This window comes from Pongo pygmaeus, chromosome 17, assembly GCF_028885625.2.
Source record: "Pongo pygmaeus isolate AG05252 chromosome 17, NHGRI_mPonPyg2-v2.0_pri, whole genome shotgun sequence".
In the NCBI taxonomy this organism is placed as follows: Eukaryota; Metazoa; Chordata; class Mammalia; order Primates; family Hominidae; genus Pongo; species Pongo pygmaeus.
This window is the reverse complement of record NC_072390.2, coordinates 3,206,722-3,219,304: the sequence shown is the minus strand read 5'-3', so window position 1 is coordinate 3,219,304 and position 12,583 is coordinate 3,206,722.

Sequence of the window (12,583 nt, the reverse complement as noted above, 5' to 3'; positions counted from 1 at the left end):
TTCCATTCCATTCTCTTCCACATTCCATTCTACATTCCATTCCATTCCATTGCATACCAGTCCACATTCCATTCCATTCCAGTACATTGCACTTTCCATTCCATTAAATTCCACATTCCTTTCCATTCCATTCCACATTCCATTCCATTCCATTCCATTTCATATTTCCTTCCATTCCATTACACGTTCCATTCCATTCCATCCCACGTTCTATTGCATGACATTCCACATTTTATTCCACATTCCATTCCTTTTCATTCCACATTCCATACCACTCCAGTCCACATTCCATTCCATTCCATTCTAGTCCACATTCCATTCTATTCCATCCCAGTCCACATTCCATTCCATTCCACATTTCATTCCATTGCGTTCCACATTAAATTCCATTCCATCCCAAATCCCATTCCATTTCATTTCATTAAAGTCCACATTCCATTCCGTTCCATTCCATTCCACATTCCTTTCCATTCCATTAAAAATTTCATTCCATTCCATTACACTTCACATTTCATTCCATTGCACTTTCCATTCCAAGTTCCATTCCACTTTATATTCCACTTTCCATTCCACGTTCCATTCCACATTCCATTCAATTCCTTTCCTTTCACCATTCCATTCCATTCCATTCCATTCCGAATTTCTTTCCATTTCATTCCAGATCCCTTTCTAGTTTCCTTTCAATGCCATTCCACATTCCATTTTACGTTCCATTCCATTCAATTCCAGTTTACATTGGAAATTCCATTCCTTTCCATTCTGAATTCCACTCCACATTCCATTCCATTCCATTCCTAACTCCATTCCACATTCCATTCCATTCCAATCCGTATTACAATACACATTCCTTTCTATTCCATTCCACATTTCATTCCACATTCCATTCCATACTATTCCACATTCCATTCAACGTTCCATGCCACAATCCTTTCCATTCCACTCCAAATTCCATTCCATTCCATTGCACGTTCCGTTCTGCATTCAATTCTAATCCACATTCCATTCCATTCCATTTCCCATTCCATTCCATATTCCATCCCATTCCATTGCAAATTCAATTCTATTCCACTTTCCATTCCACATTCCGTTGTATATTCCATTCCATTCCTTTCCATTCCACATTCCATTCTACTTTCCATTCCATTCCATTCCACATTCCATTCCACTTTCCATTCCATTCCTTTCAACATTCCATTCCATTCCTTTCCAAATTCCATTCTACATTCGATTCCATTCCATTCCACATTCCATTCTACTTTCCATTCCTTTCCATTCCACATTCCTTTCTACATTCCATTCCATTGCATTCGACATTCCATTGCATATTCCATTTCGTTCCATTCAACTTTCCATTCAATTCTATTCCACATGCCAAACTATTTCATTCTATATTCCTTTCTATTACATTACATTCCACTTCATTCCATTACATTCCATTCCAGATTCCATTCCATTCCATTCCACTCCATTACATTCCATTCCATGCCATTCCACAATCCATTCTATTCCATTCCACATTCCATTCCATTTCATTCCACATTCCATTCGATGGTCCATTCCATTCCATTTGGCATTACATTCCATTTCACTTTCTGTTCTATTCCATTCCACGTTCCATTCCACATTCCATTCCATTTCATTCCACATACTATTCCATTCTATTTCACCTGCCATTCCATTCCATTCTATTCCTCATTCCATTCCATTCCATTCAACGTTCCATTCCATTCTGTTCCATGTTCCATTACTTTCCTTTCCAGGTTCCATTGCAAATTCCATTCCATTTTATTCCATTTCAGATTCCATTCAATTCTATTCCATTCCATTCCATTCCACAATCCATTTCACATTCCTTTCCAATCCATTCCACATTCCTTTCAACATTCAATTCCATATTCCATTCCACATTGCATTCCATTCCATTCCACTTTCCATTCATTTCCATTCCACTTTACTTACCATTCTTATCCACTTTCCATTCCCTTTCCATTCCACATTCCATTCCAAATTCCATTCCATTCCATTCCACATTCCTTTGACCATTCAATTCCATTCCTTTTCAAATTCCATTCTATTCCATTCCATTACAAATTCCATTCCAATCCATTCCACATTCCATTCCACTTTCCATTCTATTCCATTTCTAATTCCATTCCACATTCCACCGTATTCCTTTCCACATTCCTTTCCATTCCAATCCATGATATTCCATTCCATTCCATTCCATTCCATTTCATTCCACATTCCAAGCATTCAATTCCATACGGTTTTCCATTCCACATTCCAATCCATTCCACTCCACATTCCATTCCATTCCATTCTGTTCCATTTCATAACATTCCATATTCCATTGCATTCCATTCCATTCCACATTCCATTCCATACCATTCAATTCTACACATAGTTCCATTGCATTCTATTCCAAAATGCATGCCATTCAATTCCACATTCCATTCCATTCCATTCCGCATTCCATTGCACAATGCATTCCATTCCAGACCACATTCCATTACATTACATTCCACCTTCAAAACCATTCCTTTCCAAATTCCTTTCCATTCCATTCGATTTAATTCTGCATTCCATTCCATTCCACATTCCATTGCATATTCCATTCCACATTTGATTTCTCAATCCTTTACATTCCAGTACACATTCCTTATCATTCCTTTCGACATTCCAATCAATTTCATTCGGTTCCTTTCAACATTCCATTCCACGTTTCATTCCACATTAGTTTCTATTTCATTCCACATTACATTCCATTCTGTTCCACACCCCATTCCATGCCATTCCATTGCATTCCACATTCCCTTACACATTCCAAAGCATTCCATTCCACTTTCTATTCCATTCCCCTTTCTGTGCCATAGAATTCCATTCCATCCCATTCCACACACCATACCACATTCCATTCCATGCCATTCCATTCCTTTCCACATTCCATTCCATTCCATTCCACATTCCATTCCATTCCACATTCCATTTCATTCCATTCCACATTCCATTCCATACCCTTCCATTCCCTTCCGCATTCCATTCCATATGACATTCAATTCCATTCCACATTCCATTCCATTCCATTCCATTCCATTCCATTCCACATTCCATTCTATAATTCGTTCCTTTCCTTTGTAAATTCCATTGAATAATATTCCACATTCAATTCCACATTCCATTCCATTCCACTTCACATTCCATTGCACATTCCATTCCATTCCATTCCACATTCAATTCCACATTCCATTCCACTCCATTCCAAATTCCATTCCACATTATATTCCACATTCCATTGCATTCCTTTCCACTTTCAATTCCACTGCATTCCCTTCCACTCCATTAGACGTTCCATTCCACATTCAATTCCATTACATTCAACACTCCATTCCATTCCATTCTATTCCATTCCATTTTCCTTTCCGTTCTATTCCATTCCACTTTCCCTCCCATTCCATTTCACTTTGCATTCCACATTCGATTCCACATACTATTACATGTTCCATTCCCCTTTCCCTTGCATTCCATTCCACATTCCATTCCACATTCAATTTCTTTCAATTCCACGTTTCATTCCATTGCATTCCAACATCCATTCCATTCAATTCCACGTTCCATGCCATTGCTTTCCATGTTCCTTTCCATTCCATTCCACATTCCTTTCCGCATTCCATTCCATTCCGCATTCCAGTCTATTTCATTCCATATTCCATTCTATTCCAATCCACTTTCCATTCCACATTCCATTAAATTCCATTCCACATGGCATTAAATTCCATTCCATTCCACATTCCATTAATTTCCATTCCACTTTCTATTTCATCCCATTCTGCATTGCAATCCATTCCATTTCACGTTCCATTACACATTCCATTCCATTGCAAAATCCATTGTATTTCCCTTTCCATTCGATTCCTTTCCATTTTCCACTCCACGTTCCATTCCATTCCATATTACATTCCGCATTCCGTTCCTCATTCCATTCCACACTCCATTACATTCGACTTTCGATTCCATTCCATTCCACATTCCATACCACGTACAATTCCATTCTATTCCACATTCCATTGCATTCTTTTACACAATGAATTCCAATCCATTCCACATTCCATTCCATTCCTTTCCATTCCATATTGCATTCCATTCTTAACCACATTCCATTCCATTCCATTACACATTCCATTCCACTTTCCATTCCATTCCATTTAACATATAATATGGAATGGTATATGGAATCGAATGTTCAATGGAATGTAATCGAATATGAAATGGAATGTGGAATGGAAAGGAATGGAATGTGGAATGGAATGTGGAATGGAATGGAATGGAGTGAGGAATGTATTGAAAGAGAATGTGGAATGGAAAGGAATCGAATGTGGAATAGAATGTTGAATGGAATTAAATGTGGAATAGAATGAAATGGAATGTGAAATCGAATTGAAAGGACTGTGGAATGGAATGTGGACTGAAATGGAATGGAATGTGGAGTGTAATGGAATGGAATTTGGAATGGAAAGTGGAATGGAATGGAAAGGAATGTGGAATGGATTGGAATACAATGTGCAATGGAAAGGAATGAAATTTCGAATGGAACATGGAATGGAATGGATTGGAATGTGCAAAGGAAAGTGGATTGCAATGGAATGGAATGGAATGGAATATGGAGGGGAATGGAATGGAATGTGGCATGGAATTGAAATAATGCGGAATGGAATGGAATAAAATGTGGAATGGAATGTGGAATGGAATGGAATGAAATGTGGAATGGAATGTGGAATGTAATGGAATGGAATGTGATATTGAATGGAATTGAAAGTGGAACGGAACGGAATGGTATGTGGAAAGGAATGGATCGTGGAATGGAATGGAATGGAATGTGGATTTCAATGGAATGGAATGTGCAATGGAATGGAGAGGAATGGAATGGAAAGAGAAATGGAATGCGGAATGCAATGTGAAATGGAATGCGGTACAGAATGTGGAATGGAAAGTGGAATGGAATGAAATGGATCATGGAAAGAAATGGAATGGAACGTGGAATTGAAAGTGGAATGGAAATTGGTAAGGAATGTGGAATGGAATGGATTGGAATGTGGAATGGACTGTGCAGTGGAATATGGAATTTAATACAATGGAACGTGGAATGGACCGTGGAATGGAAAGTGGAATGGAACTTGGAATAGAACGTTGAATGAAATGTGGAATTCAATGGAATGTAATGTGGAATGGAATGTTGAAATGAAAGCAATGAAATGAGGAATGAAATGTGGAATGCAATGGAAGGGAATGTTGAATGGAATGGGGTGGAACGTAGAAAAAAATGTGGAATGGAATGTTGAAGGGAATGTGGAATGGAAGGGAATGGAATGTGGAGTCCAATGGAAAGGAATGTGTTTTGGAATGGAATGGAATGGAATGTGGAATAGAATGGAATGGAATGGAATGCAATGTGGAATTGAATGGAACGGAATGTGGAATGCAAGGGAATGGAATGGAATGTAGAATTGAATGGAATGGACTGAAGAAAGTAATGGAATATAGTGTAGAATAGTATGGAATGCGACGTGGAATAGAACGTGGAATGGAATGTGGAATGGAATGCGGAAAGTAATTGAATGGAATGTGGAATATAATAGAATGGAATGTGGAATAGAATGGAATGGAATGAAACGTGGAATAGAATGAAAGGCAATGGAATGGAATGTGGAATGGAATGCAGTGGAATGTGGAATGCAAGGGAATTGAATGAAATATGGAATTAAATGGAATGGAATATCAAATGGAATGGAATAGAATGTGCAATGGAATGGAATGGAACGTGGATTAGAACGTGGAATGGCATGTGGAATGGAATGTGGAATGTAATTCAATGGAATGTGGAATATAATGGAATGGGATGTGGAATGGAATGTAATGTAATGGAATGTGGAATAGAATGGAATGCAATGGATTGGAATGTCGAATGGAATGGAATAGTATGTAGAATGGAATATTGATTGGAAAGTGGAATTGAATGTGGAATGAAATGTAGAATGGAAGGAATGTAATGTGGAATGCAATGTGGAATGGAATGTGGAATGAAAAGTGGAATGGAATGGAATGGAAAGTGGAGTGGAACATGGAATAGAATGAAATGGAACATCAAGTGGAATGTGGAATGAAACGTGGAAGGAAACGTGGAATGGAATAGAATGGAATGTGGAATGGTATGTGGAATGGAATGTGGAAAGTTTAGTTGAATGGAATGTTGAATGGAATGGAAAGGAAAGAGGAATGGAATTTGGAATGGAATCTGGAATTTAATGTGGAATGGAATGTCGAAGTGAACATGAATTGGAATGGAGTGGAATGTGGAATGGAATGTGGAATAGAATGTGAAATGGAACGTGGAATGGAATGTGGAATGGAATGTGGAATGGAATGCAATGGAATGTGGAATGGAATGTGGAAAAGAATTTGGAAAGTAATGTGGAATGGAATGGAATGAGGAATGGAGTGGATTGGAACATGGAAAGGGATGTGCAATGGAATTAAGAAGAATATGGAATGGAAAGGAAGGGAATGTGGAATGGAATGTGGAATGGAATGGAATAGAATGTGGAATGGCATGTGAAATAGAGTGTGGAACGGAATGTGGAATGCAAAGTAATAAAATGTTGAAAGGAATGTGGAACGGATTGTGGAATGGAATGGGGAATGTAATGGAAAGGAATGTGGGATGGAATGTGGAATGGAATGTGCAATGGAATGGGGTGGATTGTGGAATGGAATTAAATGGAATGGTGTGGAATTTGGAATGGAATGCAATGGAAAGTGGAATGGAACGTGGAAAAGAATGTGGAATGGAACGTGGAATGCAACGTGGAAACGAAGGTGGAATGGAATGGAATGGAAAGTGGAATGGAAAGTGGAATGGAATTAAATGGATCGTGTAATGGACTGCGGGATGCAATGAAATGGAATGTGGAATGGAATGTGGAATGGAACGTGGAATAGAATTTGGATTGAAATATGGGATGGAATGTGGAATGTAGTTGAATGGAATGTGGAATGGAATTGAATGGAATGTGGAATAGAATGGAATGTGGAAAGGAAAGTGGAATTGAATGTGGAATGTAAGGGAATGGAATGTGGATTGGAATGGAATCTAATGTGGAATGGAATGGAATGGAATGGAATGGAATGTGATAAGGATTGGAACATGGAATGGAATGGTTTGGAATGTGGATTGGAATGGAAAGGAATGTGTAATTGAATGGAATGGAACGGAATGGAAATTGAAATGGAAAGTGGAATGGACTGTGAAATGGAATTTGGAATGGAATGTGGAATGGAATGTGGAATGGAAAGAAATGGAACGTGTAATGGAATATAATGGATCGTACAATGAAAGGGAATGGAAATTGGAATGGATTATGCAATGGAACGTGCAATGGAATGTGGAGTGGAATGGAATGGAAAGTGGAATGGAATGTGGAATGGAATGTGGAATGGAATGTTGAGTGGAATGTGGAATGGAATGTGTAATGGAATGAAATGGAATGTGGAATGGAATGTGGAAAGGAATGTGGAATGGAAAGGAATGTAACGTGAAATGTAATGTGGAATGGAATGTGGAATGGAAAATGGAATGGAATAGAATGCAATGTGGAATGGAACATGGTATAGAATGGAATGGAACGTGGAGTGCAACGTGGAATGCATCATGGCACGGAAAGTGGAATGGAATGAAATACGGAATGGACATAAAGGAATGTGGAATGGACAGAGAAATGGAACGTGGAATTGAAGGTTGAATGGAATGGAAAGGAAAGTGGAATGGAATGTGGAATGGAATGTGGAAGGGAACATGGAATGAAATACAATGTAATGTGGAATGGAAAGTGGAATAGAATGAGTAATGGAATGTGGAATGGACTGCAGTGGAATGTGTACTGGAATGTGGAATAGAATGTGAAATGGAATGAGCAGTGGAATGGAATGTGGAATGGAATAGATGGGAATGTGGAAAGGAATGCTGAATGGAATGCAATTGAATGTGGCATGGAATGGAATGGAATCTGGAATGAAATGTGGAAAGTAATGTGGAATGAAACAGAATGGAATGTGGATTGCAATGTGGACTGGAGTGTGGAAAGAAATGTGGAATGGAAAGGAGTTGAATGTGGAATGCAAAGGAATTGAATGTTGTATGGAATGTGGATTGGAATGAGCAATGGAATGGAAAGAATTGTGGAATGGAAAAGAACGGAATAGTATGGAATATGGAATGCAGAGGAATTCAATGTGGAATGGACCGTGGAATGGAACGTGGAATGGAACATGTAACGGAAGGCGGAATGGAATGCAATGGAAGGAGGAATGGAATGTGGAATGGAATGGAAAGGTACGTGGAATGGATTGGAATGTGGAATAGAATGGAATTGAATGGAATGTGGAATTGAAGTTGCAATTGAATGGAATCGAATGTGGAAAGGAATGTTTAAAGGAGTGGAGTGGTATGTGGAAAGGAAGGTGCAATGGAATAGAATGTGGAATGGAATGGAATGAAACGTGGAATGGAACGTGGAATGCAAAATGGAATGGAATGTGGAATAGAATGGAATGGAGTGTGGAATGTAACGTGGAATGCAATGGAATGGAACGCGGAATTGAAAGTGGAATAGAATGTGTAATGGAATGTATTTGACCATAGAATGTAACATGGAAAGGAACAGGAACGGAATGTGGAATGGAATGTGGAAGGGAACGTGGAATGGTACGTGGAATGGAATGGAATGTGGAATGGAATGTGGAATGGAATGGAATGGAATGGGGAATGAAATGTGAAATGGAATGGAATGGAATGCGGCATCGAATGGAATGGAATGTTGAAAGGGATGTTGAATGGAATGGAATGGAATCTGGAATGGTTTGTGGAATGGAAAGTGGAATGGAATGGAACAGAATGTGGAATGGAAAGTGCAATAGAATGTTTAAGGGAATGTGGAATGGAATGTGGAATGGAACTGAATGGAATGTGGAAGGGAACGTGGAATGGAATGTGGAATGGAATGTGGAATGGAAAGGAATGGAAAGTGGAATGGAATGTGGACAAGAAACTGCAAAGGAATGGAATGGATTGTGGAATGCAATGGAATGGAATGGTATGGAATAAGGAATGGAATGGAATGGAATGTGGAATGGAAGGTGGAAAGGAGTGTGGAATGTCACGTGGAATGGAACGTGAAATGGAAGGAGGAATTAAATGGAATGTAAATTGTAATGGAATGAGGGATGGATTGGAATGGAATGTGGAATTGAATGTGGAATGCAACGTGGAATAGAATGTGGAATGGAATGTGGAATGGAATGTGGAATGTAACTGAATGCAATGTGGAATGGAATGGAATGGAAAGTGGAATAGAATGCAATGGAAAAGAATGTGGAAAAGAATATGGAATGGAATGTAGAATGGAATGCGGAATGGAATGGAACGCAATGTGGAATGCAATGTGATGGAATGGAATGTGGAATGGAATGGAATAGAATGTGGAATGGAATGTGGAATGCAATGTTGAATGGAATGATTAATGGAATGTGGAATGGAATGGAATGGAATGCGGAATGGAATGTGGAATGGAATTGGAGTAATGTGTAATGGAATCTGGAATGGAATGTGGAAAGGAAACTGGAACGGAATGGAATGGAACGTGAAATGGAACGTGGAATGGAACGTGTAATACAAAGTGGAATGGAATGTGGAGTGGAATGGAATGGATTCTGAAATGGAATGGAATGGAATGCATTGTGGAATGAAATGTGGAATGGAATGCGGAATGGAATGTGGAATGGAACGGATTGGAATGTGGAATGTAATGTGGAGTGGAGAGTGGAAACAAATGTGGAATGGAACTGAATGGAAAGTGGATTGGAATTTGTAATTGAATAGTGGAATGGAACGTGAAATGTAATGGAATGGAATGTGGAGAAGAAAGTGGATTTTAATGGAATGGAACACAGAATGGATCGTGGAATGCCACACGGAAGGGAATGGAATGGAACTTGGAAAGTAATGTGGAATGGAATTTGGAAAGCATTGGAATATGGAAGGGAATGGAATGGAAGGTGGAATGGAATCGAATGGAATGGGGAATGGAATGCAAAGGAATCTGTAACGGAATGTCGATTGGAATGCGAACTGTAAAGTGGAATGAAATGTGGAATAGAACAGAATGGAACATGGAATGGAATGAAATGGATCGTGGAATGAAAAGTGGAATGGAACATGGAATTGAAAGTCGGATGGAAAGGAATGGAATGTGGAATGGAATGGAATGTGGAATGGAATGTGGAATGGATTGTGGAATGGAATGGAATAGAATGTGGAATGGAATGCAGAGGAATGGGGAATGGAATGTAGGTTGAAATGTGGAGTGGAAAGGAATGGATTGTGGAATGCAGTGTGGCATGAAAAGTTGAATGCAATGGATTGGAATGTGGAAACGAATGTAGAAATGAATGGAAAGGAAGTGGAATGGAAGGTTTAAAGGAAAGTGAATGGAATGTGGAATGGAATGTGGAATGAAATGGAATTGAATGTGGAATGGAGTGGATTGGAATGTGTAATGGAAAGTGGAATGGAATTTTGAATGGAAAGGAATGGATTGCGGAATGGAATGTGGAATGCAAAGTGGAATAGAGAGTGGAATGGAATGGAATTGAATGTGCAATGGAATGGATTTTAAAGCGGAAAGGAATGTGGAAGGGAATGCAATGCAATGTGGAATGTAACTCAATGGAATATGGAATAGTATGTGGAATGGAATTTGAAAAGGAATGGAACAGAATATTGAATGGAATGTGAAATGGAGTGTGGAATGGAATGGGGAATGGAATGGAATGAAATGTGGAATGGAACATGGAAAGGACTGTGGAGTGGAATTAGGAATGGAACAGAATGGAATGTGGAATGGAATGTGGAATGGAAAGCGGAATGGATTCGAATGGAATGCTAAAAGAAATGGAATGGAATGTGGAATTGAATGTGGAATGGAATGGAATGGAACATGAAATGGAACGTGGAATGGAACGTGGAAGGCAATGTAATGGCACGTGGAATTTAATTTGGAATGGATTGTGGAAAGGAATGGAATGTGCAAAGGAATGGAATGTAAAGGGAAATGGAAGGGAAGGGAAGGTGAAATGGAATGTGGTTTGGAATGTGGAAAGGATTGTGGAATGGAATGGAATGGAATGTGGATTGGAATGTGGAATGGGAAGGAAAGGAATGTGGAATGGAATGTGAAACAGAATGTGGAATGGAATGTGGAATGCAATATAGAATGGTGTGAAATGGAATATGGAATTCAATGGAATGCAATGTGGAATGGAATGTGGAATGGGATGGAATTGAATGTCAAATGGAATGGAACGGATTGAAGAATCGAATGTTTAATGGAATGTGGAATGGAATCTGGAATGGCATGGAATGGAATGTGGAATTGAATGTGGAATGAAATGTGGAATGGAATGGAAAGCAATGTGGAATGGAATGTGGAATGGAATGTGGAATGGAATGGAAAGTAATGTGGAATTGTATGGAATGGAATGTGGAATACAATCGAATGGAATGTGGAATGGAATGGAAAGTAATTGAAAGGAATGTGGAAAGGAATGGAATGGAATGCGGAAAGCAATGGAATGGAATGTGGAATGGAAAGGAATGGAATGTGGAATTGAAGTTGGAATGGAATGGAGTGGAATGTGGTAAGGAAGGTGAAAAGGAGTAAACTAGAAAGTGGAATGGAAGATGGAATGGAATGGAATGGAACGTGAAATGGAATTTGGAATGGAATGTGGAATGAGAGGTGGAATGGAATCGAATGCATTGTGGAATTCAATGCTATGGAATATGGAATGGAATGGAATTGAAAATGGAATGGAATGGAGTGGGATGTGGAATGCAATGTAGTGTAATTGAATGTGGAATGGAATGCAATGCAAAGTGGAATGGAATGTGGATTGGAACGGAATGGAATGTGGAATGGAATGTGAAATGGAATGCAATGGAATGTGAAATGGATCCTGGAATGCAACGTGGAATGGGATGTGGAATGGAATGTGGAATGGAATGCAATGGAATGTGGAATGCAATGGAATGCAATGTGGAACGGAATGGAATGGAACATGGAATGCAAAGGAATGGAAAGTGTAATGGAAAGGAAGGGAATGTGGAATGCCATGGAAAGTTATATAATTTTCAATGGAATGGAATGGAATGGAATGGAATGTGGAATGGAGTAGGATGGAATGTGGAATGGAGTAGAATGGAATGTGGAATGGAATGGAATGGAATATGGAATGGAATGCAATTGAATGGAATATGGTATGACTTGCAATGGAATCGAATGAAATGTAAAGGAATGTGGAAGGTACTGTGGAATGGAATGGAATGCATTGAGAGTGGAATGCAATGTGGAATGGAATGTGGAATGGAATGGCATGCAATGTGGAATGGAACTTGATTGGAAGGGAATGTGGAATGGAAGTTGGAATGGAATATACAATGGAATGTGGAATGTAACATGGAATGGAATGGAATGGA